Here is an 11,938-nt window from a genome sequence, read left to right as displayed (position 1 = left end):
TTGGAGGAACCAAACTGGGATTGTTGGAAGAGCTATGCTGAAGGAGGTGAGTAGGATGAAGTGTTAGACACCGAATGGCCAGCGAGTAAGTTGAGTCAGAGGCCCCGATGAGGTTCTCTAGGGAAAGACACCCTGATGTTCAAGTCGGTAAGAGTTGGGAAGGACAGCTAGGCTGAGATGAGCTGGTCATAACCGAGCAGTGCTAAAGAGCAAGAGAACAAAAAAGTGAGAGGACCAGAATGTTGAGCGTGGAAGAAGGGAATATCTCATGAGTCATTCCCTTAAATGCCCATCAGGGAGTGTCACTGTGCTTCTCACTTCCAGGTAGGGGTGGAGCCAAGTATATTGGTGGGGTCCTTGGCCTCCAAAACTTTAATTAAAATGCAGAGGATCACTTTCTAACACCTCCAACTCCCAATTCTACCTCCTCTACTCTCTATTTCATTTTTTTTTTTTTGAACTTGACCCCCCCCTAAAAAAAGAAAATTCCTAACTCTGCCATTGCTTTTAGGGACGTGTGGCATTGCCCAAGGTTCTCGGACAGTTCCCACACTCCTCGGCATGGGTGGTTCATTGTTTGCCATGTGCCCCACTTCCATCTGGGGTTCTCATTGGGGGCGTGACCATAGGTTCCAACATGTAGTGTTTTACATTGTCGGCTCGGAGATGTGACTTAGTTTTTAGGCCATGTCAATGTTCACGTGGCAAGCAAGATAAGCCGAGGTACAGCTCCGACACCAGAAATTAGGGATGTTAATGGGTCGGGTTTTGAAAACCTAAAGCCAATAACACAACATTCAATACATTTTGGCGTATTTCAACCTATTCTGGAACAAGCCACAACAAAGCACGTTCTTCTAGGGGTGTGGCTCATTCCAGAACGAACTATACCTGGTTTTGGAATGCAAAATCTCGTGTCAGTCCAGCCATTCTAATTCCTCATGTTCCAAAGGCACCACACCCCTCCTCTATGTTTATCTGTTATTCCAGCTTCTGACTATAGTGTAGAATATATTTTTTATTATGACTTGACCTATAACACACCACCCTACAGCCTACAGAATGCATGGTGCGTTTTGATACAGCCTTTTCCAACCACCTTATTCTGGAATGCACCATCCTAGTGTGGTGTGTTTTGAAATAGTTCACATCTGTTCCCTACAATACTTCATAGTAGGGGTGATCATGGGTCGGGCTTTGCACTTATGATAAGGGTTATAGCTTAGACTTGGTCCAGGACTGGCCCAGGATTCTGGGCCTGAAACATAAGCCCTTGTTCAGGTCTATACGGGCTTGGGTTAGGTCGGGCCTAATTCTGGGCCAATGTCACTCATATATAAAATATTACATATCTATATATTAAATAACATAACATGCATATAAACTTATTTTATACATTATATAATATAAAATATTACATATAACATTAATTATACATATCATGTTATAATATTTATATATAAAATATATAATATAATGTATACATGTGTATACATTATACACAAAATGTGTAAGTTTGAATATATGCGGGCTGGGTCGGGCTTGAAGTATTAAGCACAAACCCAACCCTAAAATTTGCGATACTGATGTGGGCCCGGGCCTGAACACAAAACCCAAGCCCAAGCCCAAAATTTCCGGGCCAAGCTGAAATGATCACCCCTACCTCACAATACATCCTGTCCTATACTTGTTTCAGGAGATATTCCCAATACAAGGCTGGGATGTGTTGTGGAGTGCAGATGTAAACTCATTTTGAGATGAGCCTTTTCCAACCACAATACAGAATAATCCTTAATTTAAGTTGGAACTAGTGTTATGGGTTCCAAGGTGTCATTTTTTTTATTAAAAAATAAGAAAAAATAAAATCAACACAAAAAGAAATCATAAACTTTAAGACTATAGAATTAGAAGTAAATAAAAAAAATCACATATATTATAAGGGTATCATGACATGATGGGATGGATCAATCAAAACCCGAACCCAATTTGGGTTAATGAGTCAAAATCCTTACCCAAACCCTAAACCTAAATGTACCTAATAAGTTAGATTTATCGTTTAACCCAATCCATTGACGTCCCTAGAGGAACTATCGTGAGGTCCACTACCCCATGTACATCCATCAATGATCAGGTTGAATCATTTTTTTGAGTTTAAATCAGCCCCCCACAATGTCCCACAGCACACCTCTGCCTTGTATTGGGAACATCTCCCAATGATAATATCATCATTTTTTATATTATCATTGGGAAATATTACCAATACGCAGTGGGGATGTACTCTGGTACGTTGTGGGGGACAATTTTGTGAAGGGCTGATTTGATATCCATTTTTTCATTATATAGAATAAAAACTAATTAACTATTTTATCACACAAGTGTTTATCATGACAAAATAACACACAATAAAAAAGAAAGAAAATAAAAGAATATTGGTGTACCTACCTGACTGGCTTGAATTTTGATGACATGAGTGATGGATGGCAGGTCAAACTTCACCAAGGAAATATATAAAGAAAAGCAAATATGCCTAAAATAAGCAAAATGCCTTAAAAATTTTCCATTTAGCAAATCAAACATAACCTCAACGTACGATTGGTACAACAGAGTTGCAAAGTGGAATCTAGGCAATGGTGGAAGGAAAATGTCCATGTCAGCCATTTTTGCCCATTACACATCACTTTCAGTATGAGGGGTCCAGCATATACCCACCGGAGGGATATGCCCACATTATGTGAGTAAGGACATCGGGTGGATGGAACTTGGAAGAAATATAAGTACTTTTCTTGCAATCCACTCAAAATGGTAAATCATTATTCATAATTTAAATGAATATGTTGTTTTTTTTTTGCATATTTATTGGTTAGAGATGGAAAAGGAGGCTTTTTTTTGGTGCAAGAATTGAGGTTATCTTTGTATCAATGTTTTCGAACCATAATTGATTTGGATGGTTGGATCGTCCAAGAAATTGGTTTCATTTTACTTCAAACTTGATTTTTGGTCAAAAATCATTGAATTGATCAGCGACCCACTAATTTAGACGATTGAATTATTGACCTGTTTAACAGTTTTTGACTGTTTTTTATTTTTAAATTATTTTTAATTTTTTATTGAAATGGGCTGTCCATTCAAATCGGACAGTCAAACTGTGAACTCAAAAACTAGTGGCCAAACAGTTTCAGTTCCGGATCGGTTTTTAAAACCTTTCTTTGACCACCATATAAAGAAAAAAAGAGTACTTGTAATCAATATTTAAAATGTGGGTCACGTTCATGTTGTGTATGTAGCTTCTTACAAACAGCCAAACTTTTTTCAACGTGAAAACAAAGAAATTTGTGGAAGTTTCAGTCTAACTCCTCAAAAACTCTATTTTTCTTCTATATTTTTGATTGAGAAAACATGGTGGTAGAGAGGAGCATTGATAATAGACTTCGATTGAACCAGGTGGTTGAACCACTTGGACGAGGAAGTGACAACAGAGGGTTTTTGATGCGTGGAAAGTTTGATTTGGTCAAAATTACCCTGGATACATGCATTAGTATTAGGGGTGTTCACAGTTCAGTTTAGGGGTGTCGATTGGACTGGATTTGGTCCAATCCGATCCAGTCCAATGTGAGTCCATTACAAATGGACCAGGTCCAATCCAATCCAATGAATAATTTAGACCATTTTGGATCGGTCCAATTCAATGTTCGGACCGTCCAATTTGTTCAAATTCATTTTAATTTAGATTGGTTTTAATCTAAAACCTGTCCATTGACACCTATATTCTTATCTTATATTAATGAACTGGATATTGGCTTAATTCAACTAAATCTAATATAAATTTATTACAGACGGACCAGGTCCAGTCCAATCTAATAAATATTTTAGACCTGATTGGTCCAATCCACTATGTCTTTTTGATCCATCCAATCTGTCCAAATTGATTTTGGACTAGATGGAGTCCAGTCCAAAACGGTCCATTGACACCCTTAATTCAGTTAATCGAACTATATATGAGCCTTTTTTAAGCTGAACTGGTATTATCAATTTTTGGAAAATTATGAACCAAAATCGAATGGAAGGCAATGGATTAATCAGTTGATCACTTTGGTTTTTCACCAGTTTGATATATTGGTTTTTTAGCTTTTGATATTTATAAAATACATTATAAATAAGCATATAAACATATAATAAAATACTAGAAGCACATATAATATACTATATTATATATAGTATATATATACTATATATATATATATGGTATGTTCTTAATAGAATATGGTAATGTATAACACATATATAACATAAATTGATACCGATACCATTAATCATGCACCAACACATATTTCTAATGTGTCTATTATATGAGTCACATTTTATAATTAATCAAAAAAATTAAATTAAATTATACAAATAAAGCATTACAATTTATAAGATAAATATAAATATAATAAAAAACAATATAAGTAAGTGTAATAAAAATAATTATTAAAATATTTTAAAGATAATAAAAAATAATGTAAGTAAATCTAATATATAAAATAATGATATATATGTATTATAATTTCAGTACATCTAATAAAAATAAATAAAATAACAAAAGTTAACAAGAATCAATAAAAATAGCACAAATAAAAGGGGTGGGAAGCACGGAATAAAAAATGACATAGAGGATGGGTGTGGAACATTAGATATTGGTGTGATTGGGCTGGCGTGAGATTGTGTTTCAGAACCAGCCGCAACTCATTTTGGAATGATCCACACCCTTAAACAAATACATTTTGCCGAGTTCGGATCTCCTCTATCCACATAACATTGCATTCATACATAAAGAATATCTCATCCTCCTATATAGTATTATGCAAGGGGAGATGTTTTCAATTCATGGGGGTAGTGCATTGTGGGTAGACGTGGGGAGAGTTCTCATGGGCAGGAAATCCATAATCCACTTTTGCCTCATTTTAGAATGAGTAACACAACAAAACCTTGCTGCCCAACACGAGCTTTATGATTCTAATCCACATGATACCGGCAATTTCTATTTATTGTAAAATCTCTTAGTTCTATTCATGCCATGGTTTTTGAACCGTCGTTGACTTGGACAATCGGACCATTCGGCCCGGGAACCGTCCAGGCAACCGGTTCCACTTTACCCCAAACCTAATCCCTAACCAAAACCCATTAAAAAAGTCAACAATGTGTTGACCCTGGTGGTCGACCCATCGACATGTTCAACAGTTTTTGACTATTTTTTGTTTTTTAATTTTTTGTCATAATGGGTTGTCCATTCAAACTAAACGGTCAAATTATTGACCCAGAAACCGATGGCCATAACGGAGCCGTTTCTGGGTCGTTTTTTACAACCATGATTCATGTTACAATAAAGTTAAATGATTCCATATACCATAATATAATAAATAACCAAAATATGCCCTTTAAATTAAAATTTTGTTGAGAATACAATCTCAACATGTTATATAACACCTTATGGATTGTGGTGTAGTTCAAAGCCATGTGCTTTTAACCACACAACGTATGCCATTTTATATTTCTTTGGTTATTTAAATTCAATACAAAGGTTAATGTGGTCTCTCCAAGGTTAGCATGGATCTTCTCTCTCTCTTTTTTTTCACTTTTATTAGTCATGAGGCTACATAAGGGGTAGCCCATCCCTCTAGCCATGCCCTAGCTTCCAAGTCTTTGCTAGAATCAATGAGAGCCCTTACCAACTTAGCTAAGGGCCCATTTGGTTTTGTGGGAATAAGAGTGTAGGAAGGACATTGTGAAAGTAGTCTAAGCTCTGGTGAGAGTGAATAAGATGCCAGGGAGAACAATAGCATCAATAGCGTCAGAGTGAAACTAACTTATAGGGCTAAAAAATGGAAATCTTAGGGAATAAAAGACGAGGTTATGTTAGGGTTGGAAAGCTCAGAAGAACTTAAATCTGAGCAAAGGTAATGAAAGACCGAATGAGATAATTGTTGGATGAATGAACAAAATGAATAAAAGGATGAGGAGGTGTTCTTTCATGTCATGAACCCTATTATTTATAGGCAAAGGGAGGGTTCGCTATGTGCATGGATAAGAATTCTAAAATATTCCCTGGGAGGTTATTAACTCACAAATTCTAAAATATTTTACTTCCTTAGGCTGCCCTGATGAGGAAAAGTGTCAGGTTGCGATGTAGGGAACCCGCTATAATTCCTATTTACTTTATCCATTTTTTTGTCTCATGTATTGCAAAAGGTAACTGCAGTTTCGAGTTTTGAGTTTGTAGGAGATCCATGAACCATGATAATTGATGATATGCAATATGGTCATTCCTAGCTGGAAGTGGCTGCATTTCTATCTAGTGGCGGATGAAGCACCTGTGAAGAAGAAGATGAAGGGATCTCGGGGAGCTCACCCGGCGGGAACACTCCGATGTTTAAGTTAATAACTCGGAGAGAAAGTTGAGAGCTGAAAGAGAGAGATGCAGAGAAAAATAAAAGGGCTACAGTGCAGATCACGCAAGTTGTAATACCCTTGCTCTTTGGGGGTCAGAGCTCTTATATAGTGGTGTCCTGACAGATCGGGCATAACCGCTTCTAATTCTCTGCTGCGGCCGTTACTTGCTAGGGCTGAGCTGGTGGACGCAAGTAACCGTTGCAGAGTACGGCCTGTCAGACAAGGGACACCTCTCAGGGCTGGCAGGCACAACGTCGCCTGGCGAGAGACGTGGGTGCAAGTCTCCAGGTTTGGTAGGTACAGTTGTCAGACAAGAGATCTTCCTTTGATACATCGAGCTGCTCTTCTGCAAGCTACCCTGTGTCGAGCTGTAGGTGTCATATTGAGGTGCTTCTACCCGAGGTGGCCTACTTAGGTTTGGGCAGGAGTAAATTTATTCTAACTTAGGAGTCTCCCGAGCTCAACCCAAAGTGCCTTCAGCTCGGGATATTCCCGACTTGGAAGAACCTTAGCTCGGGGTAATCGGAGTGTCATCTCATAGCGAGATGCCAAGCTGGATCTTGGCAAACTGGTCGTGCTGAGTCATCGCTTATGTTGAGTCATGTCCACGTGTCCCCTCATGATGAGGTCGGGCTAGATCACCCTCCATCAATTTCCCCTCACTCCTAGAGCCAGGGATCCTGACCTGGTGTGGGGAGTTCATGACGTAACAGGTGGATTTGGCTTGAAGTCTAGGCCTTCCAGTCAGATAGTTCGTCGATCAGACCAGTTCACTGCTCAACTCAATCAAAGATAACCCAGGTCACGTGCAGTTCACACACGGACTTCACGCGATCTATAGACTCCGTGGACGTCAAAAAACACGCTAAACCGATTTCACCTCGGGGGTCGTACATCCGGTTTTCTTGAGATCCGTTAGATCATCTTGATCTCAACCTTTGAATCTCGAACATAGCGGCTATAAATAGGGGGGACCCCAGTCATTTTCTCCGCCATAAGTTCACTAACGCTCATCTTGAGGTCGCAACAAAGCTCTTCAACTCGGGTTTTCCAATCCGCCATTCTTCCTAGTTCAGTCATCTTCCCTTGGTGAGTCTCCTTAGCCTCTCCTCTTCAGTTTGGTTCTAGTCTTTTCAGTTTCGTAGTTAGCTTCCCTTAGTTTGTAGCTATGTCAGACCATAGCTTCAACAGTCTTTTAGATGAGCCCGAGGTGGGTACCTCGGCTCAAGTAGGTGCCTCCGAGGCACATTCCACCTATGAGGTGTGGGAGACCTCGGGTAACCCGACATCCACCTTTAATCGAAGTCGGATACCAGACAAGTTCAGTCATTCTACCATGACGGTAGGCAGGCTTAGGAGCCTGATAGCTCGGTATAACCTTCCTAGGGAGTATACCTACCACCTTCCTACGGGCGACTTCCCTTGGGAACACGGTCGCGATGAGATTGTGATTTTCGAGGAACAGCTCAAGGCTGGACTCCGCCTTCCACTGCACCCCCTAATTATTGAAGTGTTAAATCACTTCGACGTCACTATAGACCATTTCCACCCAAACTCCATTCGGAACGTGGTCGGTACCATCTCCCTTTGCTTCGACTACGCCTTGCCTCTTGACCTTGACATTTTTGCCTCCATACTTTCCATAAAGAAGAATGCTTCTAGCATTCTCCCCGAGCACAGGCTAACTTACTACATGTCCCCTCGCCCAGGCTACAAGCTACTACATGACCTCCCCAATAAAATCCCAGCCTAGAAACGAGATTATTTTGTAGTTTGGAACCCTGCAAGATAGCCCTTCCCTACTCACTGGAGGGTGGCCATTCAGGACTCCGACATTACGCTGGACTAGGATACAAGGGAGACACTCCAGTCTTGGGCGGAGCTCGGCTTCAACTACAAGGACTTCATCGCCGAGAACAAGCTCATTGAGGCCGGTCTGATTCCCAGTAGGTCGCCTTGTTTAGAGTTAGTATTTTTCTTCAGTAGCCAACTTCTACTTCTTGGTAACATTACTGACGTCGAACTCTGTTGCAGGTCCTATGGAGTGACTTAGTGCAGAGAAACTCTTTGGAAAAATGAAGGGGAGAAAGAAGTGAGCTGCAAAGAGAGCTTGCATTGAATCTCCATGAACTCCTACTCCAAAGCTCGAACAGCCTACTATAGCTCCTCCAGTGATTGACTTAGAGGGTCAGAGAACCTCCCACCTTGGGAGCCCGAGACGATTGCGGAGCCTGTTCCTAAGACAACTACGAAGCTCGCTCCCACAGCACAACCTTCGGAAGAGCAAAGGGGTTATGTATGCCGAGAAGGTCTTCGAATGGGCCGAGCTATCGCCTTTTTAGTTCGGAGCTCGAGCAGCTACCCACTCTATGGTAGTAAGTCCCGTTATACTTCAAACTTCTACAATTGTTTCCTTACTAGTGCTAACTGGCATTCTCTTGGCAGGTGAACTCTGCCATGCACACCCTGACTCTCCAATCTGAGAGGCACTTGAAGCGAGCTCTAGCTGCCGAAGACTCAGCCTGCTCAACTCACTCCATTTTGAAGCTAGCTCATGGCCAAATCCATTGACTGGAGGGCGATGTGCAAGCTCAGAAAGAGCTAGTTACATCGTTGATGTTAGAGAAGGAGGAGTGGCAGTGTGAGAAGAAGGAGTTGTTGCGCAAGGTGAAGAACCTTAAGTCGGATAAGGGGACTCTGAAGCGCCAAGTAGAGAACATCAAAGCCGATGTCAAGGAGAGAACTGATATCCTTCTTGGCACTATGGAGGAGGGAAAGGTCAAGGCCGTCCAAGACCACATCAAGTCGGAGGAGTTTGACGGGGTGATGGTGGAGGCCTACCCAAAGGCTTCAAGCTCAGTTGGTGGCTGATAAAGCGCGAGTTTCCGCAGCTCGACGTAAGCGCCATCACCACCTCACGAATCACAGGAGAGATAGCTCACGAAGCTGCCGAATACCCGGACTCTGAGGAGGAGGGTGATGACATTGAAGAGGCCACTTCCACCGATCAGGCCGGCACTTCTGTGGAGGCTCCGAGCGAGAAGTCCCCCAAGTAGTTTGAACGGTCCTTGTACTTTGAGCCTACGAGCTCAGTTTTTTCTTTCTTCTTTTGTAACAAACTCCTTGTAATGAAAGTCCACTTTTCGCTAAGTGTTCGTGTAATTTACCTTATCTACCAAAGTGATCATTTTACCCCGAGCTGTTAAGCTATCGAGCTAAATACCCAAAGTAGGGGTTTCTTAACTGTCGTCACCCCGAGCTGTCTCCCAGTACTTGGGGTGATTCTATGATGTACACCAAGGTGAGCGACATAGTAGGGTATATGCCCAACCTGTCTGCACCTGGGTTACTTAAGTTGACGTCGGTTGTCCCTAACGGGTTCAACCCGCTGTATGCGGTCTATGCATCATAGGGTTCACACCCGAGCTGCCTGCGCCTTAGGCATTAAAAGTACTTAGCCTATGCCGACGAGGCGACTAGGTCTTATGTGGTGCCGAGGTCTTTTGTTAGCTCGGTGCTTTAGCCCTTAGGCTGGGAGAGCGACTTATAGTCCACTCTCCTAGAGTTCGCCCATGCCAAAGAGGTGACTGGACTTATAGTGCCGAGGTCTTTCTTTAGCTCAGCACTTTGGCCCTTAGGCTGGGGGAGCGACTTATAGTCCACTCTCCTAGAGTTCGCCCATGCCGAAGAGGCGACTAAACTTATAGTGCCAAGGTCATTCTTTAGCTCGGTGATTTGTCCCTTAGGCTGGGGGAGCAACTTATAGTCCACTCTTCTGGAGTTTGCCCATGCTGAAGAGGCGACTGGGAACCGAGGTCCTTAGCTCGGCGTTTTGGCCCTTAGGTTGAGGGAGCGACTTATGGTCCACTCTTCTAGCGTTTGCCCATGCCGAAGAGGCGACTGGGCACCAAGGTCCTTAGCTCGGTGTTTTGGCCCTTAGGCTGAGGGAGCGACTTATGGTCCACTCTTCTAGAGTTTGCCCATGCCGAAGAGGCGACTGGACACCAAGGTCCTTAGCTCAGTGTTTTGGCTCTTAGGCCGAGGGAGCGACTTATGGTCCACTTTTCTAGAGTTCGCCCATGCCGAAGAGGCGATTGGGCATCGAGGTCCTTAGCTCAGAGTTTTGGCCCTTAGGCTGAGGGAGCGACTTATGGTCCACTCCTCTGGAGTTCGATAATTACAGACAATATTGCCTTAGGTTGACAATATTCCATGCCTGAGGTATCTGCTTCCTTTCTAGGGTTTCGAGCTCATACGTTCCTTCCCCGAGCACCCACTTTGGTCTTTCCCAATTTGGCCTAAGCTTACCAACACCGGGCTCAGGTACCATGACTTTACGAAGAACAAGGTCTCCGACGCGAAGGTTCTGCTTCTTGACCCTGGTGTTATAGCACCGAGCTACTCTCTACAGGTAGGCCACGGTCCTAATGTATGCGAGGTCCCGTACCTCATCAAGTAGGTCAAGGTTGGTGCATAGCTCGTCCCCATTTGCTTCGTCATCGTACACTTCCAGACGTAGCATGGGAACCTTGATCTCGGCTGAGATAATTGCCTCGGTGCCGTAAATGAGGTCGAAGGGGGTCTCGCCTGTTGCAGTCTTCACCGTGGTTCAATAAGCCCATAGTACACTGGGCAGCTCGTCTACCCACAGTCCCTTAGCTCAGTCTAGGCGTGCCTTCAGTCTGCAGAGAATGGCTCTGTTTGTGACCTCCGCTTGGCCATTTGCTTGAGGGTGCGCTACTAAGGTAAAATTTTGTTGTATTCCCATATCTTTGCACCAGTTCTGGAATTTAATGTCCTTGAACTGCTTGCCGTTATCAGAGATGAATACTCAGGGTAGTCTGAAATGATAAACTATGTTCTTCCACAAGAAGTTCTGCACATTCCGCGTTGTGATTGTTGCGAGAGGTTCGACCTCCACCCACTTAGTAAAATAATCAACTGCTACCACTAAGAACCTCCTTTGTCCTGTCGCTGGTGGAAATGGTCCAAATATATCGATCCCCCATTGTGCGAAGGGCCATGGGCTGGTGAGGTACTTTAGGTCGGTAGCGGGCTAGTGGTGGATGTTGGTGTGCTTCTGACATTTGTCACACTTTCTAACAAACTTAATTGCATTTGCCTTTAATGTTGGCCAATAATATCCCTGTTGCAGCGCTTTCTGGGCGAGGGCCCTGCCCCCAAGTGTCCGCTGCACAAGCCCTCATGAGTGTCGTGGAGCACGAGCTCAGCTTCAGAGGGTCGTAAGCAGCGCAGATGAGGGAACGTGTAAGATCGTCGGTACAGTCGTCCGTCTATTATGGCGTATTTGGTTGCCTGATGCTCTACCCTTCTGGCAGCATTACAATCTACAAGGAGGGTGTCGTGTAGCAGGTAGCTCACGAGTGGGTCAATCCAGCTTGGCTCTGCTTGTACAACAGGAGCGACCTCCTCTGCTCCCCTGAGATTGCTAGGCCGAGGCAAGTTCTCTATGTACACAGTTCTCATGGTGTTGTCGCTTGTGCTGGCT

The sequence above is a fragment of the Nelumbo lutea genome, chromosome 4 (genome assembly GCF_056320005.1).
Source record: "Nelumbo lutea isolate HS-2025 chromosome 4, American lotus-T2T, whole genome shotgun sequence".
Classification (NCBI taxonomy): Eukaryota; Viridiplantae; Streptophyta; class Magnoliopsida; order Proteales; family Nelumbonaceae; genus Nelumbo; species Nelumbo lutea.
Note: the sequence above shows the minus strand (reverse complement) of the source record.